The sequence below is a fragment of the Protopterus annectens genome, chromosome 14.part0 (assembly GCF_019279795.1).
Source record: "Protopterus annectens isolate FY-2018-M chromosome 14.part0, PAN1.0, whole genome shotgun sequence".
Taxonomy (NCBI): Eukaryota; Metazoa; Chordata; order Ceratodontiformes; family Protopteridae; genus Protopterus; species Protopterus annectens.
This window is the reverse complement of record NC_056748.1, coordinates 598279904-598301937: the sequence shown is the minus strand read 5'-3', so window position 1 is coordinate 598301937 and position 22034 is coordinate 598279904.

The window sequence follows — 22034 nt, the reverse complement described above, 5'->3', positions numbered from 1 at the left end:
AAATAACTAGAGAGGGAAAGGTAATAGAATGGGAAGATGCCAAGAACTTATTTGGACTGGAGCCTAGAGACTGCCTTCCATATCAAGGATTGATATTAGAGTTTAGGCAAAGAGAAAGAAATAGTGGCATCCTAAATGAAATACCAGCACTGGTCGAGTTTTTAGTAGAATCTAGAAAAGAAGTTGCCGTAAGAAAGGAATAATTAGTAGACCATATAAAATGTTGCATGATAACTATAAGAATCAATCAGAGAAGGTTAGGAAGGATTGGGAAGAGAGATTAAATAAGCAATTTATTTATTTATTTGACATTTGTTGACCGGGAATGTCTGACTGAGCTTGCGCCCTTTTTCAGCAGAGGCCCAGGGAGAAAAGCTCCACAAAGTATTACATACACCATAAAAATGTTTACAAACAATGCAGTATGCATGAGGTAATATAAACATGCATTATAATGCTTGGATTCACAATTGTAACATGAGAGTTTAAAGGTGTTATTTACAAAAAAGGCAATACAACAATATGTTAAAGTCTTTCATATATCTCCAAATGCATAAGGACTTCACCATATAGAGGAGAAGTAATGACAATTAACTCAGAGTTTAAGAAAAGAGTATAGAGGTACTGTATATCAAATCTTAGTTCTTACAGGCAAAAGCACGTACATCAGTAATCAGAAGCAGAGGGGAATTTGATAGAGAGAGCAGGTGATAGAAAAAGTATGGCTATGGGTAAAAGAGGGAAAATTAGTGATTTTTTTTAAATTTGTAAATAAGAGAGGAGAGTAGTAGTAGTTAGAATCAAGTGAAATCTGAGAAAGGGGAGTAAGCTAAGTGGGAAAAGAAGGGAGGGAGGTAAATATGAGTAGTGGAGAAATTGAGTGAAAAAGGTATTAAGAGTTAGAGTTCTGTAGCGAGAATTACATACAAATTGAGAAGGGGATGTATGCAAAGAGGGTCAGGTGATTAAGTTCACGGTGGTTGTGTACAGGAGCAAGCCCAGGTATTTGTAATGTGGACGTTTAGGGTGATTTTAAATAGGAGGTGCTGTGTAATAGATCTGATTGTCAAAGGTAACTTATTCCAGTGGCTAGAGGGAAGATAGTTGTAGAGGGTTTCACCAATTGATTTTTTAGGTTTATAGATGTCAAGGAGGATTTGGTTGGTAAGTTTTCTGGTTGGGAGGTTGTAATTTAATATGTTGGAAATATTAGGGCAGAAGGAGGATTTGTAGAGGATGGAGTGGATAATATTAAGTTGATAGAAAAGAAGTTGATTGGGGAGCTCAAGCCATTTCAGTGTTTTCAAAGCCTAACAGTGATGGGATTTAGCTTGAGTGTTGGCGGCAAATCTAGCTATTTTGTGATATGTATTTTCTATCTTATTCAGTAGTGTTGCCTGTAGGTTAGTGAGGATTTGGGAGCCATAGAAGAGAAAAGGTAGGAGATAAGCAAGAGAGAGTAACAGTCTTGCCTATGGTGTGAGATATCTTTTGTTACGGTATAGTAAGCCAAGCTTTTGGTTAGTATTTTTGATACAGTAATTTATATGAAGGTTAAACTTTAGTTTATCATCAATTATGACCCCTAGTAGTTTGGTATGGGATTCAACATTGATGGTGGTATTGTCTAACAAGGTGATAGTGAAGACTGAGGTGTTATGTGAGCGTGATTTAGGCAGAAATAGAAGAAATTTAGTTTTCTGAGCATTGAGTATTAGCTGGTTAGTGATTAGCCAGGTCTCAATATTTGTGAAAGTTTGCTGGGTTTTGGAAAGCTGGTCTGAGAAATAATCAGAGGAGGTGATAACTGTAGAATCGTCCACATATTGGATGAGAGTTGATTTGGGGTAGGATTTATAAAAATTACAAAGATTTACAAAGAAACAATGGAGGGGATGTATGTATGTCTCCCAAATATGCAACAAACTCTAGAAGATTTAGAATCTAGAAGATTTAGGATCTTTGTTTGGAAGTATTTACATGGGTATTGTTATATCCTAAGCAGACTTCAAAGAATTTTATTTCAGGTAGACAGCAAATGTTGGAGGTGTGATGGAGAAAAAAGAGATAACTGGTAACATATTTTCTGAAAGTGTAATGAGTTGGGAGACTTTAAAGATTCCCTGCAGACTGCTCTGTCAGAGATGCTGGGTAAGCAAATTGGAGTAACTAGGAAAATGATTTTTTGAGCTATGATACAGAATCGGAATTGCCTAGACATAGTAAGGCCTTGCTGAGTCTGATTATGATGGCTGCAAAAAAAGCAATTACTAGAAAATGAAAATCAAAGTTTAAACCAACTTTACTAGAAGTAATGAAATGTAACAGATAAAGCAACTGGAACTGGGATCTTTAGAAAAGGGTAGGAGCAAATTACATAGGAAAAAATGGGAAATGTGGGTTCAGTATATGCAGAGGAGGAACAAGGTTTAAAAGAAGGCAGGATTTGAAAGAGCTATGTAATACCTGACTAACAATGACAGGATATGTTAAAAGTGATGTATAATGTTTGCAGCTACAGTTGTGTCGCAGGGTTTAGAATGTATAATGTTTGCAACTGGCATTGTGTCGCTATGGTTTATTTTCATTTATATAACTGTAACATGGCCTATGTCATACATAATAATTTAATAAAGCTGTTCCTTGTTTAAAAAAATATATATAATAGCAAAAAAATGCCCACAGCCATTCCCTTTTGTCCTTGCCTTGATAATAGATGTTAAATATATATATTTTTTAATTTATTACTTCTTATTTTAGTGGCAGAAGTCACCTCCTTTTTTTTCTTCATCTCAACATATTCCATGTTTGTCTTTATTCTGAAGGCCATTCCATATATGTTCCTCACCCAGGGTTGTTTAATATAAAAAGCAAACAGTCTCAAGATTACACTATGATATAAAAAGTAAGCCAGGTCTAGGTAACTTTTTTTGTATTAGTCCATTAATATTATATAATAGGTTTATAGGTTCATAGGTGTTTACTAGACTAAGAACCACAAGGGCCTTTTTAAGCCTAGCCATGCATCCCAAATCTCTGACAAGTTCTGATACCCTTGATAAGTGTAAGCATGGGCTTGGGAGATGAACCATTTACAGGTTACCTGTTTGCATTACAGATATAGGTGCCAAACCAGGGATGAATTTCCAGTCCAAGTTGCACTTCAATTGGATTAGGGTGGAACTCTGGTTCACATGGATGGGGAGCCTGTTCCATAGACAGGGTAGTCTCTGGGATACATACCTATCTCTCCATCAGGTCCTATTTATATCACAGGCAAGGTTTAAGTCTTTAGAATGGGTAATTCTGGCACTGTTTGTTTTGTGGATATGCAGGAGGTCCATCAGAGTGGGGTCTGACAATGCCCTGTATGCTAGGCATAGATCTACCCTCAAAAGCCTGTAAGAGGCAGAATACAGGGATAGGGCCTTGAGGCGGTCTGCATAGGACATATTACTTACACCCTGTATTCTTTTAGTGAGGAACCTCTATGGACATTCCAGTTGTTGGATATGCCTGGTTAGGAAAATACCAAAGGGGGCATTGTACTCAATGATAGGTCTGATGAATGCTGAATACAGTGGAACAATGGCTTTCTTGGACTTAGATGCCATACTTTTGTTTATAAGTTGTGCAACATTGAATGATTTCCTCACCACTATAGACACATGATGATCAAAGGCTAGATTACTATCTATGTGTGTCCCTAAGTCCCTGACTAATGGGTCAACTCTAAGGGATGTGTTGACAATATGATAGTTACTAGGGATGGATGACTTCCCAAAGGATACTATTATGCATTTCTTGGCATTTAGTTTTAGTCCATGACTCTGACACCAGTTGTACATACATCTGTTGTATTTGTGACTTATAACTTAAAACAGTTTTATTTGTTTCTTACTTTTTGGTATGATTTTAAAACTAATGAGTCTTAGTATATCATAGATGATGTTCTGATATAAATGTTGCATTAAATATTCTAATCATTCTCTGTCAAGCCTTCTTTTTTGTACTTTATATTCCTTCCTTCAAATTTCTTTATTTTCTTCTTGTCTTCCACTATGTATAAACTGTTCAACATGCATTTAAATCAGTATTTGTACAGTCTGACAATGGGTGTCTCAGCTGATGACCAACTTATGCTGTTTTACGAAGTATGTTAGTATTAAATATTTTTGCATTTCAGAGTGAGTGTATATTCATAATAGAGCATATATGACAGTGTTTATTTTCAAATAATGTATTTGTGTATTATTCCCATCATGATTTGTAGTTTGACCATGCAGTTCTCAGCACCGTTTCATTGTCCAAAAATCTCACAATAATGGAACTAGGTTGAAAGTTTGAATTTTCTGAAAAAGTTTTGAAAATGACCTGTGAGCCTTTTCTATACCATATAGATAGTACCTTTTGCAGATATAATACTTTAGGAATCCAGCTGTCAAGAAAATTAATCATAATACTTCCTTTTATGATTTCATGTATTCCATATATTCTTAGATTGTTCATCCTTTATTGTCTAAATCTTCCACATTTCTATTAACTGTGATTTTTTTATCAAATACTTTATTTTGTTCATTTATTCTTCCATCTATGTCTGTTACATAATTTTCAGTTTATTTAATTTGACTTCCTTAATATTTTATCACATTTCAGTGATTCAGTTTTATTGCATGTTTTTTGAACAAAGTCTACTTTATTATTAAATGTTTCCATCCTTAGTATTACATTTTGCAAAGTTACAATTATTTGCTGAAATTCTTTGTTTATATATGTATTATGATTTGTAGACTTAGCAGTATTAATTTTAGTAGATTTAGTAATACCAATAACAGAAAAGTGAATACAAGTTTATTTTTGTTTTTTTTTAATATTGATAATAATCTCTCAAATAATAATAAGTGTTCAGGTTTCTTATTGCCATTTGAAAATTTCCTGTCAGATGTGGAAATCCAAAAGGGAGGAATGTAAGGAGACTCCTGCTCAGTGGCTATCTTGGAATGGATTCACTGTGGGTAAATTTCTACTTCAGTTTTTACATAAGTTTCAGTCTTTTTATAATATCACTTGTACTTTTGTTGTATGGCTTTAGTAGTGTAGTGAGGTTTCCATTAATATATGCTATGATTATAGTTCAAGTTTTGCATTTTCGCTGATTTGATCTTATTCAATACAGGTTGTTAGATTTGGACTCTTTTGCTGTAAATACCATTTTGTAATTAGTTATGACTGTTAGATTCTAAAAAAATTGCATTCATTCTAATGTTCAGAACTGTGTTTGTATGGGTTGTTTTTACAATGTGTGTGTGTGTGTGTGTTTTGTGTGCACTGTTTGAAGTTTCTTTTTTCTGTTTTAGTGTGAACGAGTCTGAATTACAGGGATTAGTAATGCAGGCAGAATGTTCACAAATGCTTCATGATATACACATTGTGGTGAGAAATGCTTGATGGTGCATAAACAGTGGTAATAAAAATGTCTGTTGTTTTTCAGATAAATAAATATTTGTTTGTGTCACATCCAATTATCAATGCTCATTAAGGATAACTATATGCACACACTTATATATCTATCATCCATAACTGCTTCCAATATGATGGTGATATGGATGAACCTGCCAAGGATCAGAATCCACAAACTACACCCCACAATATAAATGGCAAAATAACCCACACTTTTTAAGTACTTTTTGTGTTGGGCAAGCCCCTCACACCCCGTATATATCAATATACTAATTACAGGGTCACACCAACTAGAAAAAGGGAGAAATTCATCCTAAAAAGGCATCATTGCCGGCAAAATTCCCTGACTGTGATTTGTTATGAAGGAACTCTGATCCTTGATGGGTTGAATTTTTCACAAATGAGCCTTGAAGATTCAATCTTCGTCCACCCATAGGTAATTGCCCATAACCTCCTCAGAAAATTCCCCATAAGTAAATATCTAACAGATGAAACAGTCACTAATTAAAACATTAACCATAATACATACCCCTAATGAAATAAAAATATGTACTACAAAACAATACCCTAACTTATACTCAGTAGCATTCAGCACCAAAATACTCAACATGAACAAGTGTTGAGCATTTTACCATTCAGTTAACAAAACATATCCTGCAGGTATTCAAATATGTTATATTTTTAACGAGCCCTTGACACCTATATTTCTATATATATTTATATATGTATCTACTGCATTTTCATCTAATGCCATTTCTTCATTAAACGCAAAGAGTGTGGTTTAATATCAACACTACAGATAGCCGAGTGGTGGATATGTCTATGGTATTAAACAAAACAAGCACTGTGAAGAGGACGGACTGCACCGGACAACCTTGCTTCCACAAACAGCTTTATTATACGTTAAACAGTAGCCAAATAACACGTATTTTGTCACTTGAATTAGACTTCATCAGACAAGAAAAAACATGAAAAACAACCATTTATATATGCTGACCATTTGTTTAAAATATCCAATAGGAATCTAGCAATCCTCATAGAATATGAATGAATGTGCGCATGCACTGAATACAAATGTAAATGTATGTGACATTGAACAGATCAAAATAAAATGCTGCGATTCACAAATGTAAAATATATAGAATGTATATATGAATATATATACCACTTGTACAACAACAAATGATGTCATAAAACCAGTTTTTTATATATATAAATAAAAAAACTTCGTGGCTACACTAGTTTGAAAATAGAGACTAATTTGTATTAAAAAATCACCAACAGTACTCCCATCTAGTGGTCAAAATTGGATGTGCACTCAATTTCTATCCTAAATTTACTGCTCCATTAATGGATAGTAACTGTTTTACATAGTATCTGAATAAATGATGAATATATATATAGGAATCTATGAAATATAAAAAATATATGTATATATATATATATATGGAATAGATAACGATTATATATAATATGCATATTCTAAATATATGAATGAATGTTGTAGTAAATGAGTTAGATATATACACAAATGTAAAAATGTAAAAATGAATAATCACCAAACATAAAACAATGACAGACCATAAATTAATGAATATAATAATAATGTAAAATGATATGTTTGTATATATATATATATATATATATATATATATATATATATATATATATATATATGTACAGGCATGACATGTGATAGAGCAAATGTATAAAAAACACCTCTGAATTCTATACCAACCCCTAGATCAAATGTATAAAAAACATGTTGTATAATCTAAAATTTCATCTAAAAAAGTTTATAAAAAATGGATTGATGCAAAATGAACTATCAGAAATGTGCCAGGTAGGTAAATATAAATATATATAAATATAAATATGAATATAAATATGAATATAAGTATAAATATAAATATGAATATATGTATCAAATGTATATAATATAAAAATTTAAACATATTTAAAAATATATAAATATGAGTGTATTATATCAAATGTATGTATATAAAAATGGTGTTGCATGACATGAAGAATGAAAATAAAAATAAAAATAAATGAAAAGTAAAAGGTGAAAAATATTACAATTTAGCTGCCCTTAATTTTAAAACTGGAGCAAGGGAAATATTGTCATTTAACCCAGGGAATTTATTTGCCTCCAAAATAATTTGCCAAAATAATTCCCTATATTCTATCTGGGTCTCCCAAAGGCCCCCTCTTTCATCTTTCGCTACCTCATCTAAAATGAAAAATTTATATTTTGCCAAGGGGCAAATTGTCAAGTGTTTGTATAGTGCATTGTGTTCATTCTTCTTTTTGATGTCATTCAAATGTTCATAAATCCTTCTTTTAATCTTTCTCTCGGTCTTACCAACATAGAAGGCCGAGCAAATATCACATAGAGCAATATATACAACTCCGAAAGAATTACAATTGCTGTATGTTTTGCCAACAATATCTTTTTCTCTTACTTGAACAAAAATTTTTTGTGTATTAGTCATAAATGAACATTGTGAACACATTCCACAGGAATAGGTACCCTTAATTTTATTACTTTTCTTGTTTTCCCTATGTTGGACTGTCAACCAATCTTTAATGTTGCGTTCTTTTCTAAAAATAATATTAAAAGAATCAACTGACTTGTTAAAACTCAGGTCTGTAATGTTAAGGAATTTGTCCGATTCCTTAAAAAACACCTGTTTTACAATGCCTGCGTCACCACTGTATTGGGTGACAAATGAATGAGTGTACATTTTATCTGTTTTCTTACTTTCTAATGAACCTAATGCTTGAACATTAGCAACAATGGGAGGATGGTGGTAGCTCAATATAGGTGCAAATCTATCTTTTCTCCCTCCTACGACTTCTACTTTAATACAATTACACAAATCTAAGGGATAACCTCTATCCAAAAACATATTAACCAAAAAATCAATTTCATCACTAAAATCTTGATTGTTAGAAGTCATTCTAGAAATCCTCACCATTTGACCTTTTACAATGCTCTTCTTCTGATGTAAAGGATGTGCACTATTATAGTGTAAATAGGAGTTGGAAAAAGTTTTTTTCCTATACACCCTTGACTTCAAATGGTCTCCTTCTTTTTCTTATGTGATGTCCAAATAATTTATACTATTTACATTGATATCATGAGTAAATTTTAAAAAAGTAGTAGTCTGGTTGATGTACTGGATAAAATCATAGAGCCTGTCAAAACCGTCCTTCCAAAATATAATAATATCATCTAGGAAACGTTTATATAGAACCCAGCAATCTTTATAACTCCCATTATAAATATATGTATCTTCCCATGTATTTAAAACCATACCAGCGTATATTGGAGCACACCTTGCTCCCATGGCCACACCACTTTTTTGGTGAAAATATTCCCCTTGAAAAAATAAATAGTTGTGTTTCAAAACTAGTTCCATAAGGTTGACACATACAAGAATTTCATCATCTGTTAATGATTTGAAAGACCTAATAGCTTCTTCAAACCAATCAATTCCTGTGTTGTGAGGTATTGAGCCAAACAAATCAACGACGTCTATGGTCACAAAAATAATGTCCTTCATAGTAGTGATATTCTTCACTTTGCCCAAAAAATCCCATGAGTCCTTTAAATATGAAATACCCCTGATCATTGTGTCCTTTAACTTAGTGTCTATATACTTGGCCAAAGGGGAAATAACTGAACCTTCTGCAGCCACTATAGGACGTAGAGGGGGGTCACTGCAATTTTTATGTACTTTGGGAATCCCAAAGATTGAAGGGATTTTAGGTTTGCTGTTGTATAAAAATTCGAACATATTGTAATCAATAAGTCCATCCAAAAATAAGTCATATAGTGTTGTGTAAATCCTTTTATACCCAATATTAATCTCGTTGATAGAGATATTGTCATATTTAGACTCATCCAGTAAAAGATTGAACATTTTGCCTTCATACATAATAGAGCTCATAAGAACCAATCCACCCCCTTTATCAGGTTTCATAATTCTCAAGTTAGTGTTTTCTTTTAAACTCTTGAGCAGTGAAAACTTTTCAACTGTAAGGTTTGGAGCAAAATGATTAATTTTAACTGCTTTTCTTAGTTCATTCTCTATATTTTTTTCAAAATTTCTTAATTGTGGGTGTATAGGAGGGTTCCATATACTTTTTTTCTTTAATTCATCAGAATAACCTACTTCTCCTGAAGTGCCCCCACAAATTAACTCTAGGTTCATTTTTCTCAAAAACATTTTCATGTCAATAATCATTCTAGTGATGTCACATTTAGTTTTTGGTACAAAATTGAGTCCCTTGGAAAACAACTCAAAATATAAGTCATCAATCTCAAGTTCTGTGTAGTTAAAATGTTAAAATTCTTGTATTTAGCACATGTACAAATAACTGAGGTGTCACCAATGTGTTGAATGTTGGTGTCAATGTTATTGGTATCAAAACTCAAAATGCTCTCATTAGTAGATATTTCTACAGGGACAGTGACTAGTATCTCTTCCCTCTGCCTCTCCCCCCTCCCCTCCATCCTTTTTTCTGATAGTTTTCTTCTCTTTGATTTCTTATCCTTTCTGACCTTCGGAAGGGGGGATATTCTAAAGGGTCAAACACATCATGTCCAAAGTCAGCCTGTCCCTCTTCATAATCTTCAATAGTGTCATGCCTGTATGTGTCATTGTGTAAAAATCTCTCATTTTTATAATTAAAAAAAATTTTTGGTTTTGGGTATTGAATACCCTTCTCATATTCAAACGTGTCCCTTAAAATTTTTCTTTTTTTCTTTTCTAAAATTCTCTCACATTTCACGTCTATATCTTTTCTCAAACCTAAATATTTCTTTCTCTCTAAATCAACAGTAAATAAAAGGTCATTTGTAATTTTTCCATTTATAACATCAATTTGCTTCATTAGACATTCAATATCATCTTCGTTATTCTTGATAATACTTCTCAGGAGCTCAAAGCCCCATCCATCAAACATGTTAAGCAACTTATCATAGAACTTAGTGCCTTCTTTTACATTGTTAGGGTATTTGTATATACGTAAACCCTTTGGAACAATTTTTTCCTTCAGGCATTCTTTTAAATATGCATTACCTATGTTCAAAATCTTGTACTTAAATAGTAAATCATTAAGTTGATGCAAATGTTCAGCATAAGTACTAGTACTATCATTGTCAATACAGGAAATGTCTTTAAACGCTATTTTTCGTTTAAGCCAGTCATTAAGAGTAGTATCGTTATTAATGGAACAGTCACCTTGATTTCCAGGCAGCCTACGAATTTTACCATAGTTGTTTTGTTCTAAAACAGGACTGCTATCTCGATTCCCGATGTTAGGAAAATTGTTAGCTCCACTAGGACCAGTGTTTGCAAAAACCACGCTCTCTCGGTTAGTCACAATGCTTGTTATCCCTCCATTGCTCTCTCCATGTGTACGTAAAGCATTCTGGTTCCCTGGAGGTGTCGCGTTACTTGTCTGACTAACCAGCGTGTTGCAAACAGGAGTAAGCAGTGCAACTAACTGACTCAGTTGCCCAATAAGTGCCGTGAGTTGATCCCCTTGAGATGTACCAGTGCTCAAGCGTATCGGGGAAGAACTGTCCTCATTCTCCATTGAAAAACTTATAAACCAGGATATGAAGCGCAGTGCAAAAACAAACTGTTAAACAAAACAAGCACTGTGAAGAGGACGGACTGCACCGGACAACCTTTCTTCCACAAACAGCTTTATTATACGTTAAACAGTAGCCAAATAACACGTATTTCATCACTTGAATTAGACTTCATCAGACAAGAAAAAACATGACAAACAACCATTTATATATGCTGACCATTTGTTTAAAATATCCAATAGGAATCTAACAATCCTCATAGAATATGAATGAATGTGTGCATGCACTGAATACAAATGTAAATGTATGTGACATTGAACAGATCAAAATAAAATGCTGCAATTCACAAATGTAAAATATATAGAATGTATATATGTCTATGGTATGTAATGTTGAGACAGGTAAATGGGGTTGAAGGGATTAGAGTGTTTATCCATGTGTATGTGAGTTAGGTGTAGGGTCAAAGATGATTGACTGATAGATGATGTATGTTTGTGTACTAGTCTGTGTATTTTAGGGTTGCAGTCAGGGTTATGTTAGGGGATAGTGTAGTGTTATTTGTGTGTGTTTGTGAATGTTTGTGTGTCCGAGTGTGTCTTGTGCAATGGCAGTGTTACAAGAAGGATTTTTATGAAGGTAAGGTATAGTGTTAGGTTTGAGGGAAGGGGCAATGTTAGTGTCAGAGTTAGCACCCATTACTAAGGTGGTGCAGGGGAGCAGAGCCTGTATTAGCAGCTGTATATCTGGCATAAATGTTTCTGTTAGGAGAGTCAAGTATTATTGAATATTTGTTCAGCACTCATCCTTACCTTAGTATTGTTACATTTTGCATGAAAGCCAGAGTGAACAGAATTCCCTGCTTCATATTGTAATGGTACATTTGGAAACTTCAAGTAGAATCAGGCAGTGGTCATTAAACATATAGTCAGTACTGCCACAAAGGGAGTGATGCTGCCCCCAGAGGCAAATGCATCTTTTGTTGTGGCTAGCAGAATATCTGAGGATGTATAAAGGGAAAATCACAGCAATGGAGCAGCACAATTACCAAGCGGTGTTTTATTTAGAGAAGTAACTATACTGCAGGTACAAATATAAAATGGCAGAGGATCATGCAACTGCTATTTTAATATAATGGCGTTCTATGTGAGTTACTAGCCATTAAGTGGGCAGTTATATACTTTGGGTCATTATTGAAAGAAACTTTCTTATTATCCCTACATAATGTGCAGTTTGTGTCTTTTCTTCTTTTCTTTCTTTTTTTATGTTCTTTCCTTCTTTTTATCCCCTCCTTCCATGGATGGTCATGTTTACTACTGGTGAATACATATCAAATGTATCTCTGTCATTCTCCCCTACATATATCATACTAACTGTCCTTCATTTAAATCAGCAATGTCAGACACACTCTAAAGATTTCTATGGTTGGTGGTTCCCCTCTGAGCTCAGCTGAGGCCTGCCATTCAGTTAAAAGAAGTGAAAAAGACCTGAATAATTCTAGGTATGTGCCGAATGGCTGTTAAAGGTTCCCAGGGGAGAGACAGAGAGGGTGGTCTGGGGAGTCATTTTCCAGATTGTGATGTATGTTCCTTCTTCCATGACAGCTCTGAGCACACAGCCTGGCCTCTGAGCCCCTTTTCTATTATCTATTTTACAATATGTGTCTGAGTTATAGAACACTTTGAACTCACACGACAGCACCAACACACTTAGAACCTGTGCTGCAAATAAAGCTAAGTGTATTGCTTTCCCAACTGATTGCTCTATTCACCAGTTCTCATAATGAATAGTGCACTACCAGGAGAGTTCTAATGTTTGCTGTTTACTTTTGAACTACTCATGTATGTATTCTTTTTCTATTAAGAGTTATAGTATATCTACTTACCTAGTTAACAAATAAAGAAATATGCGAATGAATGAAAAAAAACAAACAAACATTAAATGCCAGGTTAAATATGCTTGGGGGACTGTTTTAGTGCAAATATTCTACAAAGGAATTGTTAGACAATTAGCTCTGTAGATTTTCCTGAGGGCTCCAATGCATGAAAGTTAACTCTAAAGAAAAATATTACTTCTCTGATCATCAATGCCATTTGTTTTGTTTGTATGTTTTATTCTTTTACTCATTTAATAATGTTTTAAGGGGTTCAGATTAACACAAAAGAAATGTTTTCGATCCCATAGGAACTGCATTTTGTTGGAATGCTGTTTATAACTAGAATGTTATGTTTGTTAACCCCTGAGCTCCAAGTATAGGTGAAACATGGCAAACTCTCCTTCATTACATTGTATCTACAGATAGATGTATACAGGGTAACATTTGTGAATCCAGGATGCACACTCAAGTCCCAGATACTCTGTTATGTTCTCAGTGCACAAAATAATATAAGGACAGAGCAGGAGTCTGATAAGCTTTCAGAAGGATACTGTACTGAGTCCTGCTGCAAGGTCTCTCTACATATTGTCAGTGAATTTTGGGATGCAACAATCACCAGTGAGTTTCATCAGTGAGATATCCCTTTCTCATTGAGTTTCAACAATGAGAAAAGGATACCTGTAGTCTTTCAGATATAACAAGGGTAAGATCACCTATGATATGTCTTTTAGATGTTGGCGGAAACCAAAGTACACAACAAAGAGGAAGAAGGCGCCATAGCTGGGAAACCAAACTGGAGAGCCAAGCATTATGGGACAACAGTGCTGAATACTGCACTATTGTGCTGCCTTGTGGAGCTTCATTTTACAGTAATTTTTTTCTAATGGATTTGGCTAGATGACATTCTATATTAAGTTATTCCTGCAGTAAAGAAAGAACTGCAGAATAGCTCAATACATTTTCTGTAAGTTTTGAATCAGTGACGAAAGGAGTGTATTGATATTTTTTCTTGTGCAGGTGGTACTTTACTGGTTTTAGCTTTTTACTGGGTATTTCATGATTATGTTTACACTGAGAAGAATATGTAACACCTATACAGTCATAGCCGGCCTTAGGCATAGGCTAACTAGGCAGCCGCCTAGGGCACCACTCTAGCAGGGGCACTTTCCCAGTATTTATTTGGTGTAGGTAGACCAGGATGGGGGCACTGGGTAATGTGGTGGGGGGCACTGTGGAGCCCTTTTGCCTAGAGCACTAGTTGACCTAAGGCCGCTTCTGTATACAGTAACTTTCCAGTTGGGGCTATAATGGGATAATGGTATTGTATTCCTTATTTTGTTGATAACCTGTAAGTAAGACCTCATGTATATGTGGACCTGTCTCTAGGGAGGCTTGGTCAACAATCTGTCCTTACTGTGTATCAGAGAATATCAGGCATGACCCCAGCACACCACCATACCAACAAATCAGGAAGCAGCTGGCTCATAGTGTCACTGAAGCCACCTGGTGACAAATTCCCCTGTGCGACTGTCATGCAATTAACTACTAGATGTAGCAAGTAGAATGCCAACTCCCATATACAGTCAATGTGTGTGTAGCTGCTGTGCAATAATTAGTTGCATACAGCTAGCAAAACGACAGAACACCAGCAACCAGTTGCTGTAGTGGTACCTAGTTGATCTCCAAAGCTATATTTAGATGAATGCATGTCTTCATCAAAATATATGTCATTTTGTACACATACCGCATTGGACTATGGCCAGAATTAAGATTTTAAGGGAGGAAGTATTAATTATTTGAATGATGCCTGTTTCTAAATGTTATTTAAGAAAAAATGCCCTTGCCATTTTAATTTGAGCTCTATAAAATCAGATTTTTATGCTATACTTTGTAGTGCTGTACAATATAGTTATACTTGGCAGTGACAAGCACTGAAGAAATGAGGTGACTAAACTTAGCTCCTTTATTGTTCATTACTCTAACCTCTAGGTTATGCTGTCCAGGAGGAAGTAATTGTCTTTAATATATAATTGTTCTTTACATGCTTTGGGTATTTTAATAATGTATTATGAAGCTTTTATCTTTCACTGAAGTGCACCAGGAGCCAAGGTTCACACTGCCGGGTGGCTAGCCCTGCCATGGCTGTTCTTTCATACCACACATTCACATGCACACTCACACCTATGGTCAATTTAGATTGCCCAGTCCATCTACTGTATGTCTTTGGAATGTGGAAGGAAACTGTAGTGCCCAAGAAAAACCCTTGCAGATACACGGAAGACATGGAAACTGCACAGAAGGCACCCCAGCTGAGAATCAAACCAGAGACCTGTTGCTGTGAGGTGACAACGCTATCCGCTGTACCACTGTGCTACCCTCTTGCATGGGCCACACTTGCAGCAGGGGTTAAACCCAGTTTCCAAAATATACAAGTTCAGTAGCCATAGTGAAAGACAGACCAAGGTAGCTACTGGGCATACTGAACAGATTAAAATTTACAGCCTCCTTCTTTCTGACTGTAAAAGTAGACAAACTTTCCATTTTGTATAAAAAGTAATTCTCCATACAGATAAACATAATTCTCTAATTTAGGGATGTACTTAGTTTACTTTAAACTAAAATATGCTCATCTTACATATAAAAACATCTTATACTTTGTCAACTCAGTACCACAGTTACAGTTACAAATATGCTTAATCAAGGCATTACAAAGCATAGTTATGTACAAAGGTATGTATGTGCAGTGCAACTTACACTTCTCCTCGCTGATATAATACAGAGCTGGAAGACAAGTGATATATAGGCTAGGATTCAGAAAGGTTACTGCCGGTGGTAAGCCTTTTTCACCATTGGCAATAGATGTTTCCTATTCTTAGACAGTCCATATTGCAGTGCTTGCCTCGAAGAGGTGTAGCACTACAATGAGCTGTCTTTCTGGCCTACTGTAAATGCTAATGAGGCATTCTGTTGAAGTGGCATAGGATAATTAGCAGAGGTGTAGCAAGGGTGGGGTGAAGGGGGAAGCCACCCCAGATACATTGTCTTGTGGGGGTACAATCAGGAAGTGAGGTTCCTGCATTTTTTCTGCATGTGCATTTCTGAATGTTGGTACAGAAATGCACTTCTGCACAGTGCTGCATATGCGTGGTATTCTGTAGCAAGCTATTTGCTGCAGTTTAATAGCAGAAGTCTTTTTCTTTCTTTTTTCTTTTTTTTTTTTTGTACACTTGAATTGAAGAGCCATGGGGGTGGGGAATCTGGCTTAGAGCATCATTCTAAGGGAACAGACCTTTATCTGAAGAACTGGGGGAGGGCAAAGATCTGGCTTGGAACCCAGTATTGGGGACTGGCAGCAGGCACTAGATGATCCAGCTACAGCTCTGGTAAATAAATAGCCATGTGCTTTCCCCTCAGAAATGTCTGCTGTAAGTGCTTTATACAGCCAAATATATCATAGAATCCCTCAGTTGCATAAATCCTTACTACCAGTCACAGTATTAACTCAGCTAAAAGCTCACATTCATCCATTATTTTCAATGGGTGAGATTGCACTGTTGGAAAGTGCCATGGAGTTTAGAAGATATGAAGCATTAGGAATGCTTGTGTGTGTGTATGTGTGCTGCTGCATGTGTGAGTGTATGTTGAGGTATGAATGGTGTCTGTTGAGTGTGTGTAAATATGTGTCTAACTTGGTGGTTGAAATAGGGGAGGTTAATTAGAGGATAAGAAGGGTATAGGTGTGTGAATGTTTGTGTGTGTGTTTGTGTGTGTGTGTGTGTGTGTGTGTGTGTATGAATGCTTGTGTGTGTGTGCGTGTGTGTGTGTGTGTGTGTGTGTGTGTGTGTGTGTGTGTGTGTGTCTATATGGGCAAAGGAATCCAAAATGAGCACAAACTAGTAAAATAGGAAACAAAGGCACGGAAAGCAGTGGTACTAAAACTTCCAAAGAAATTTATTAAAGTTAGTGCTTTCGTACAAATAAATATCAGTACTTCATCAGACTTTAAATTGATATTTACTGGTGTCTATATGGGTGAATGAGTGAGTGTGCCTATGAGTCCGATCAGATGAGAGAGAGAGAGTGTGTGTGTGTGTGTGTGTGTGTGTGTGTGTGTGTTTGTGTGTGAAGTATGTGTGGGGTGGCTGCCATACCGCTAATCTTCTCTTGACTAATGAGCAATTCCCATAGTACTGGGGGAGCAACACTAGACACCAGGGCCTTTTAAAAACTAACCTTAGTCACATGAAAAGGTAATGGAACAACAGCTTTTGCAGCATGAATGCCATATGGAGGAAATGATAGACATGAAGGTCACATTTTAATGTTGCCTTATTCCACTTCAAAGTTAATAGGGTTTGCAACATGAAGGATAATAGGGAGAAAAAGTATGAAACTCAATTGTCTGGCATCACTGACCGAATGTAATGGTCTGTAATATACAAGGACCATGCTTGACTTTCAGACCAAGCCAGGTAGTAACTGTAGACAGCTCCAGGGAGTTTTCCTACATATTACTGTAATCTACTTAAAACCCTAACAGAGCAAAACGTCTTGCATCTGGATGCATTTAGTGAACAATAAGAAGAATAAAACTTTAATGTCTGGCATTATTGAATGGCATTAATTATTTGTGAGTCACAAGGTGCAGTAAAAAATTAGTAATGTTCTGTGCACCCAGGGACACTTAATAAGTATGGCATTTGTGTGTGTGTGTGTGTGTGTGTGTGTGTGTGTGTGTGTGTGTGTGTGTGTGTGTGTGTGTCTGTCTGTGTGTGTGTGTGTGTGTGTGCGTGTCTGCGTGTGTGTCTATGTGTGTGCATGTCTGCGTGTGTGCGTGTGTGTGTGTCTGCGTGTGTGTGCATGTGTGCATGTGTGTGTGCGTGTGTGCGTGTGTGTGTGTGTGTGTGTGTGTGTGTGTGTGTGTGTGTGTGTGTGTGTGTGTGAGGGAATGAATGAGGGGTGATTGTGTTAACATGCTACATCAGGTGCCAATGGTATTTACTGCAAGGCAGTAGAAAGGGGCCTGTTAGTGCTTGCTGTAATCAGTGAATTATTCATAGACATGCAAATTAGCTAATAATAATGTCTTTCCTCATTGCAGCTAATGATTCTTGGAATCACTGGTTTCTGTGATTGCACTAACAGACCCTTTCTGCCTAAGCTTTACCTACTACTTTCAACTGGCCTGTTTCTAAATCCTGTTCTTAGTGTTTGCTTTGTACATTGGCAGTATTTTAAAAAGAAAAGATAATGATTTTTCTTTTTGCTTTAAATAACACTATTCTAATATATCAGTATAGTATGGCATGGTCATATGTAGCTCATATTTTCACCAACAGTGTTATAAAGTTTACTTGCAATGTTATGTCATCTTGACTAAACTCTGCTCTTCATTGAGTGTAGAAAATAAATTACCCATATGTTTAATAAAACATCTTTCATTACTGTCAGATAGTGTGAAGCTCAAAAAAGCATAATTACATCTATTATTCCAACCCTTAAGAATTGATCTGAATAATGACTAGAACTACCCAAACTGCAAAACAGACTGAACCACAGTCAAATGTTTGTGCACATGATAAACTCCTTGCACACTGCAGTGCCCCCACAACCTCAAGCTTTAAATGTATCAGCTTTGAAGTTGCACTAACTCTAGGAAAAGGGAAACATTATTTGCATGGAAAACAAATGTATCCTTTTCACTGGCAATATACTGCCTTCGAATTACTAGATTCAAAGTGTGACAGTCTCCAGAAATAACTGGTAAAACATGATAAATATTTACATTTAAGATATCTTTACCATCTTAACCTTAACCTATATTTCTATACAGCAAAGCTAAACAGGATTTTGCTAACAGGCTATATAGATAAAAAGGAACTCTTAGCAGCTCATTTGTGATAAAATCATGTAACATAATTTAGGAGCCTTAATTCAACATTTCAGAGATTATTAGCTCTCTGTCATAGTGTATGGCTTAATTATTATGTTTAAAACTGAAACTCATCACCTAGAAACAAAGACAAAACTCTGGAACTTTCACTTTTTTATTTTTCTCTATGATGATTTTACTGACTTGCAGTGAGACTACGATGTTACATCACTTTCCAGTATGTAGTGTATGGGTACCTTTTTGTAAAACTCGTGAACTGTGCAACCTGGCTTTCTAAACCTCTGTTGGTAAAACCCAGAATTTTTCATTGGAACCCATTCCAGCCTCCATTTGTTAGTAATACTGCAGTTAGATGTTGAAATCTCAGCACTGCTGTTCACCTGAACTAAAGCAGGTGAAATGTGATCATTATACATGACAATGAAGCTGTAGCCTGAAAGCCCTGTGTAATAAATGCAGCAAATAAATAGAACAATTCACTCATATTTGTTATTACACATCCGGTGCTTCCAGACCCAGTCAGCAGCCTGTTTCTCGCAATTGGGAGACCCCCACTAAATATCCAACAAAAAGTATCACCTGCATGAAGAAAGCTCTGCTGAAAGCGTGTACCCACAAATAAATCACCTGAAGTCAGACCTTCAACTGATAAGGTTAAAACTTGTACTTTACTGCTCTGCTATTTCCCTGTAAGCTGCTGACCTGGGTCTGTAGTCACCTGTAGTCCGCCCCCATACTAATATGCCTCTCTCCTGTCTTTAACTTAGTTAGTCAGCCCCTGGCAGTAGTCCTTAGCCTGTAATCAATCCCTGGATATTGTATTACTTTCTTCCGTTTTCCTCTCCCAGCCCTGTAATTCATACACTTGGAGACTGTTGTTTGAGCCCCACTACGCTTCCCTCCCTGCCCCCAGTACCTCTACATTTATAGGTACTTAACCACACCCCCTACTCAACTATCCTATCAGCCATTACTTCTACTCCCTTTCCTACCTGTTCTTCTATCCTATCACTTCTCTCTACATACTCTCCCCTCCCACTCTGACACCTCATATTGGTAGTAACTCCTTCTACTTTAGTGTCTGTCCAACAATTACCATCATGTTCCACTACTATATACTACCCATTCTGCTAATCACCTATGTACTCACCCAGTACGAAACCAGATGCTTACAGATCATCAATACCCTAAAGGGCATACTTCCTCCCCAACTATAAGGCATCACACTATCAACCATTTCAATGGCAAAGAAAACAACACAAGCCATTATACACTCCTCCAGCCTACCAACCCCAGGCACACTAACTCCAAACCTAGACAATACTATAAACTCTTTTATAAACTATTGAGGCTTATAGTTAAATACAGACCCAGTATCTTACTCAGTGGAGACATTCACCCCAACCCAGGCCCTTCCACCTCTGATTTATACATCCCCACTAACTGCAACCTAAGCCAACCACCTAAAATCAGTAAACCAGCTAACTCTCTCCTGACCTGTCATCTCAATATTAGGAGCATTAATAACAAGGTACATGAACTACATTCTCTCCTGGCTGTCCACTCTCCTGAGATACTCTATCTGAGACCTGGCTAAAGCCTAACACTACTGACACTGAGGTGTTACCTCCTGGCTATAATATACACAGGCTAGATTGTGCTTCCAGGAAAGGGGGTGGGGTAGCCATACTGTATAAATCTGAGTTGAACCTGACCAGAGATGTCAGCCAACTACCTCAGATTAACAACTCTGAGATTCTTGCCACTAAACTGCAGTTTTACAAAAGTAAATTCATTAACATAATTTGCATGTATATCCCCCCAGGCAATAACATAGCTACAATTGAAGAAACTCTTCACTGGCTATCTTGTCATTACCCTCAAGAAACCCTACTGCTGGGAGACCTTAATATAGATTGGGGAACCTGTTCCTCTGAATCCCCCTCTACCCACATCAATCTGCATGCTTTCACACAAACTATAACTACCCACACCAGGCTAGGTAAACCCAACCAAAAAGAAAGTATACTTGATTGGGTGCTTGTAAATAGTAATCCCCAACTTTACACTGTGGGGACCTTTCCCAATGGTCTAAGTGATCATCTCCTCACTTATGTAGTTAAGCAAAAAGTTATTAACTCGCAACCACCCATACTCAGGAAAGTCAGGCACATAAAACACTTTGATCAGGCAAAATTCCAACAGGAACTTATCTCCTGCAACTGGTCTGTACTAAAACACCTCCACCTAGAGGAGGCAGTACTTTATTTTAACAATGATGTTCTCGAAATCCTTAATCTGCATGCACCTGTCCGCTCAAAGCGAACAAAAGCAACTACAGCACCATGGCTTACCAAAGAGTCCAGGCAAAAGAATCCATAATAGAAACAAATTATGGGCTCATTGGCGGTTCACTAAAGACACCCTAGACCATGTCAAGTACAGACAAGTCAGAAATTATAGCAAAAAAGCAATTCTAAATGACAAAAAACAATACTACTGTAAAATCCAGACTGAAAACCAAAACAATCACCAAAAGTTCTGGGCAAGTCTAAATAACCTACTCCACCCAGGTAAAACATCCACTTCCATCCCCACTGGTTTCATTGACAAATCTCCTGAAGAGATCTCAGACAATTTCAACTGCTTCTTTACTGAAACAATTCAAACCCTAGCTGGCCAACTTCCTCCTAACTCCCCCAGCCCTGACAATACCACCCCTTTAAATAGATTCTCATTTAGCTTCCAACCATTTCCCATTTCACTCACCCTTATCAAAAAATTAAAACCCACCACTCTATTTGTAGACCAACTACCCACTGAATATCTTCAAAAATCAATGGATGCTATAGCTTATCCAGTATCAATATTAATTAACCATTCCATAGCAGAAGCAAAAATTCCCACCGTTTGGAAAACATCCTATATTATCCCACTACATAAAGGAGGCTCCTCCACTGAATTCTCCAATTACAGACCCATAGCTATACTTTCACCACTTGCAAAAATATTGGAAAAATGTATACACAAACAACTAATGCACCACCTAATCCAAAATCACCTCATGTCTGATACCCAACACGGCTTTCGACCTTACCACAGTACTACCTCAGCCCTACTTACCTTTACCAATACAATAAACAGCAACCGCAATAACAATCACATCTCCTCATCCCTCTTCTTGGATCTCTCCAAGGCAT